At 38.2% G+C, this 6036-nt stretch overlaps 1 non-coding gene across 1 annotated transcript; it reads right to left on the minus strand.

Annotated features, from left to right (window-relative positions):
• Positions 1-521: 521 nt before the first annotated feature.
• Positions 522-594, minus strand: TRNAA-AGC (transfer RNA alanine (anticodon AGC)). Its single transcript has one exon. It is a non-coding gene; the product is annotated as a tRNA-Ala (tRNA).
• Positions 595-6036: the final 5442 nt, after the last annotated feature.

A 6036-nucleotide genomic window follows, 5' to 3' on the forward strand; every position in this document is an offset into this window, starting at 1 on the left:
GTCACGTGACTCGAAATGATCGTCGAAATGAAAAAATACAAAACATTCACGCGAAATTACGCGACCCACTGTAGTCTAGTCGACCTGAATAAAGTCGGCCGAATAGTTGATAAGGTGTATTTTAGTTCCAATGTAGTCGTATTTTTGTTAAATTTTACAGATTTATAACTTCACGGACGAGCATTTAAGGTAGCAGGATAGTTTTTTGGGCACTTTTCACATTTTTTTTTTGAAAATCACAAGCATAGCTTCATAAGGCATTGACGTCTTCCAAATTGTTTTCCTTTCTACTTGTCATGCTATGCCGCTAGAGGGCGATGTCATTCACTGCCGCCACGTGGGTCATACAAATTACTAGTAAGCATTTACGGCAGTTAGATGTTGACACATTGCCAGGTTAACATGTCGCAAACACATTCGAAAAATGTCCTCGATATTAACTAAGACTGTTATAGATGTCTGAGATATTAACAAAAATGGAAAAATGAGTTAATTACCAATAAAATATACCAATAAAATACTGGAGAATCCGGGCATCGATCCCGGTACCTCTCACATGCTAAGCGAGCGCTCTACCATCTGAGCTAATTCCCCATTTATGCTCGACTTGAGAGTAGATAAGAATTTTATGATATGCAAGATATGCCTATATCATATGATAGTATAATAAAAAACGGCATAATTTAATACTTCGAAATAACCTGCCAACTGACAAGCTGCTCTCTGATTGGTCTCAGGTGTCAGGGTTGGGTAGCCAATGAGGAACAATCTTGGAAGTAGTTTTGCATTCGAAACTGAAAATCTCTGTCAGCCATGGGGAGGGATAATTTACGAAACCTCAATCATAAAAAATGCCTTCGGAAATCGCCAGTCAGAATACTACGGCAGTTCTGTTCCAAATACCGAGTCGTAAATGTCGCATGGTATACATGACACTACGACAGTTCTGTTCCGAATACCGAGTCGTAAATGTCGCATTGTATACATGACACTACGACAGTTCTGTTCCGAATACCGAGTCGTAAATGTCGCATTGTATACATGACACTACGACAGTTCTGTTCCGAATACCGAGTCGTAAATGTCGCATTGTATACATGACACTACGACAGTTCTGTTCCGAATACCGAGTCGTAAATGTCGCATTGTATACATGACACTACGACAGTTCTGTTCCGAATACCGAGTCGTAAATGTCGCATTGCATACATGACACAGCAATAGGTATGGAAACGCCCTCTATATTCATAAAAACAAATCAGTAAATAGATAAACGTAAATGTTTACAAGAGAGTTCGGGCGTCGAGCGCTCTAGGTAGACTGATACATCGATGACGTCATTCTAATGCGCGTTTACTCTCTTATCCCGGGCCGTTTACTGTAAAATATTAAAGAAATAAGAAATAAGTGAAGTAAGTGAAGAAAAACAATCAGCAAGGCCGAAAAAACACTTTCTGGCGCAATGCGTTATCCGCGCGCTGTATACCGATAGACGGGTGCGTTAACTATGGCTAGACAATAGTCTATTGAAACTTTCTCGAAAACTGAACGAACGACAACTTGTTTGCGTCATCATTATTCGACCAATTAAATTACTTTTCTGTGAACTTAACCTTTATTTAATTCAAAAGTTACATGTGATGTTATTTTAATCTAAAAGTCGCATTTTAATGATTATTTCAAATTTGGGACGGTAAAAGTCGCTGTGATAAGTGTCGTGTTTGAAAACACTCATGAATGCAAGTACGGCAAAAATCATCAACATCGATTGATAACTACTAGTAATTGTTATGGATACGGTATCTATCTATCTACATTAAACGTATAATTTTCACAAGACACGCCTATGCAAATGTGATGAGTCGGATTCAGGCTTTGGGTACGTTACCAAATACAATGTAACAATTCAACGGTGGTGGCAATAACTGTACAATGATTCGGAAAGATAGCGTCTGCTTCTGAAACAATACATTTACATAATACCCGTATGTGTCCACGTGACCTGCCTACAAGAGTACCGTAACGTCGCCATTTTATAAACGTAATATCACCAAGTGACAATGGCATAGCGTACTCTGATGGCTGCTACCCACATTTTCATATTTTATCTTTAAGTTGTACAGCCCCACACAAGTACAACCGAGGTTATAAATGTCTCTTCATATAAACCGAAACATAACATAAGTGATATTGGATTTATTTGCAGGAATATGTTGTGAGCAACTAAGAATGGCATGACATATGCCTTGATTATACAAAGGAATAATTGATTTGAAAGTGTAGTCATGACAAAGTTAGTTTACTAACTAGTTTACTACTAGTTATGCGAAGAAACGCTCCGCCCGGATTGGAACATTGCTCAGAATTCGCACGTTTAATAAGAAATCGTTACAGATAGATTGGCGAAATGTTACGTTAATTACTAAACGGCAATTGAGTGTCAAGTTAATCCAAACAGAAACACAACCACCACGTGACTCAAATGCGTGTAACAGTAGAGACAATATAGTCATTTTTAAAGGTTTTTTAACTGAATACCCGGTCAATCAAATCGTTGTTTCGCCAATGTTCCGATAGTAGCGTGCGATACAAGCCCGCATGATATGGGGTATGTTCACCAGTGTTTTACAAGGGAATTTCGGACAATCCGGTGGGTCATTTGAATAACAAAATATTTTACGCAATAATAAATAGATGATGTTAGCATAATTATTTTTTTCATTAACATAAGTATAAATTACTTTGTAATGATTAATTTGTTTACCGTGCTCAAGGATGCCTGGGAAGAACAGAAAGTTCAGCAAGTATCAAGCACCTGAACAACACCCGCACAGGACCAAAGGGAGATACCGGCTAACCCCCCCCCCCAGGTAATAAAGAATAAAACAAACAAAAAATGCTAATCTTGGTTGATAGTTGGCTACATGCCAGGAACTCCTTGTAAATCTTGTCTAAATCATCGAGGTTTTCTTGGCTACATGCCAGGAACTTCTTGTAAATCTTGTCTAAATCATCGAGGTTTTCTTGGCTACATGCCAGGAACTTCTTGTAAATCTTGTCTAAATCATCGAGGTTTTCTTGGCTACATGCCAGGAATTTCTTGTAAATCTTGTCTAAATCATCGAGGTTTTCTTGGCTACATGCCAGGAATTTCTTGTAAATCTTGTCTAAATCATCGAGGTTTGCTTGGCTACATGCCAGGAACTTCTTGTAAATCTTGTCTAAATCATCGAGGTTTTCTTGGCTACATGCCAGGAACTTCTTGTAAATCTTGTCTAAATCATCGAGGTTTTCTTGGCTACATGCCAGGAATTTCTTGTAAATCTTGTCTAAATCATCGAGGTTTTCTTGGCTACATGCCAGGAACTTCTTGTAAATCTTGTCTAAATCATCGAGGTTTTCTTGGCTACATGGCAGGAACTTCTTGTAAATCTTGTCTAAATCATTGAGGTTTTCTTGGCTACATGCCAGGAACTTCTTGTAAATCTTGTCTAAATCATCGAGGTTTTCTTGGCTACATGCCAGGAATTTCTTGTAAATCTTGTCTAAATCATCGAGGTTTTCTTGGCTACATGCCAGGAACTCCTTGTAAATCTTGTCTAAATCATCGAGGTTTTCTTGGCTACATGCCAGGAACTTCTTGTAAATCTTGTCTAAATCATCGAGGTTTTCTTGGCTACATGCCAGGAACTTCTTGTAAATCTTGTCTAAATCATCGAGGTTTTCTTGGCTACATGCCAGGAACTTCTTGTAAATCTTGTCTAAATCATCGAGGTTTTCTTGGCTACATGCCAGGAACTTCTTGTAAATCTTGTCTAAATCATCGAGGTTTTCTTGGCTACACGCCAGGAACTTCTTGTAAATCTTGTCTAAATCATCGAGGTTTTCTTGGCTACACGCCAGGAACTTCTTGTAAATCTTGTCTAAATCATCGAGGTTTTCTTGGCTACATGCCAGGAACTTCTTGTAAATCTTGTCTAAATCATCGAGGTTTTCTTGGCTACATGCCAGGAACCTTGTAAATCTTGTCTAAATCATCGAGGTTTTCTTGGCTACATGCCAGGAACTCCTTGTAAATCTTGTCTAAATCATCAAGGTTTTCTTGGCTACATGCCAGGAACTTCTTGTAAATCTTGTCTAAATCATCGAGGTTTTCTTGGCTACATGCCAGGAACTCCTTGTAAATCTTGTCTAAATCATCGAGGTTTTCTTGGCTACATGCCAGGAACTCCTTGTAAATCTTGTCTAAATCATCGAGGTTTTCTTGGCTACATGCCAGGAACTTCTTGTAAATCTTGTCTAAATCATCGAGGTTTTCTTGGCTACATGCCAGGAACTCCTTGTAAATCTTGTCTAAATCATCGAGGTTTTCTTGGCTACATGCCAGGAACTCCTTGTAAATCTTATCTAAATCATCGAGGTTTTCTTTCGCCGCCATGTTTGTTTGTAGTTGATTTGTAAGCCGGCATTCATTCAAAGTTCGATGAACCCCGAAAGCGACGTGATTGGTCATACATATGTGATGTATTTGCCGGTCTATTTTTTTTAAATTTTGTTATGATCCAATTTGGATAAGCCAAAGTGTGTGGAACTCAAGATGCCATTTTTTTTTTTTTTTTTTAAATGTGATTGAAAACAATGCTTTGTACCATGTCATAAACATTATGTAAGTTTCCTTTGGATTATTGTCACGTGGTCACAGCATACATTCCTTTCTGGTGCATGTCGCAATTCCAGGATAAAGTAAATCATTAAATCAGATGAAACAGACGGAATATGTTATAACCTCTAATTTTGATCGCGGTGAGTTATACCAATAACTCACAGTCACTTGGGGGCTGAAAATCAATAAATACTAATTTTCAACAAAAAAAAATCATCTGATATACGTATATAAATAAACAAGTTGTGAAACACGGCACCTAGTAAATCGACACCCTGTCGGTTTCAAATGTCGATTTCATACCTTAAAATGCGAAACAAAATTTTTAGAGGGGATCAGGTGTTACGTTAATAACCATTGTTCATAATCGCTAACTTGGTTTTATTCAAAACTGCACAAATCCCGCGTTTTCTGATGATATCCGACGATTTCATGAACGAAAATGGCCAGCAGCCAGAATCAAGGGGGATTCGCACAGAGTTCTGGGTAAATCAAGGAAATAGTCGCTGTTACGGCACGCCTGATTGGCTGAAAATGAGTATGCGCACTTGATTTACCCAGAACTCTGTGCGAATCCCCCTTGATTCTGGCTGCTGGCCATTTTCGTTCATGAAATCGTCGGATATCATCAGAAAACGCGGGATTTGTGCAGTTTTGAATAAAACCAAGTTAGCGATTATGAACAATGGTTATTAACGTAACACCTGATCCCCTCTAAAAATTTTGTTTCGCATTTTAAGGTATGAAATCGACATTTGAAACCGACAGGGTGTCGATTTACTAGGTGCCGTGTTTCACAACTTGTTTATTTATATACGTATAGCGGATGATTTTTTATTGAAAATTAGTATTTATTGATTTTCAGCCCCCAAGTGACTGTGCAATAACTATACTAACGGGTAGTATGGAGTTCTTTATTCCCTGTGCATCATCGTCCGCCTGAAGGATGTTGTTCCGTTTGAACATTCCTCCTTCCAGTGGAGCGCTTTGCCGGAACATTCACCTCGAAAATTCAAAATGCTACGCATTATCGTTATATAATATAATCCTTCGGCCTAGAACCCAGCATGCTAGACTTAGGTATATTCGATTACTGTTATCATATCTCGATTCTTAGGATGCGTAGTGTAAAAATAAATAGTAAAATATTATATTACTAAATATTGAGGCACAATAATTTTATTTATTCATATTTTTTCCTGCCACCACCGCGAGAGGGCAATGTTCATTACCCTTATTGTTGGCCATAGCCCAACTGATGCCACAGGTGAATGACCGATGCGATTAATCGTGTGGCAAATAACAGCGCGTATTGAAATTTGGTGAACGGTGTCAAAATGAAAACTAATTCCTTTAATTTGTAAAAGAAATAC

This window comes from Saccoglossus kowalevskii, chromosome 14, assembly GCF_978046115.1.
Source record: "Saccoglossus kowalevskii chromosome 14, keSacKowa6.1, whole genome shotgun sequence".
Lineage (NCBI taxonomy): Eukaryota > Metazoa > Hemichordata > Enteropneusta > Harrimaniidae > Saccoglossus > Saccoglossus kowalevskii.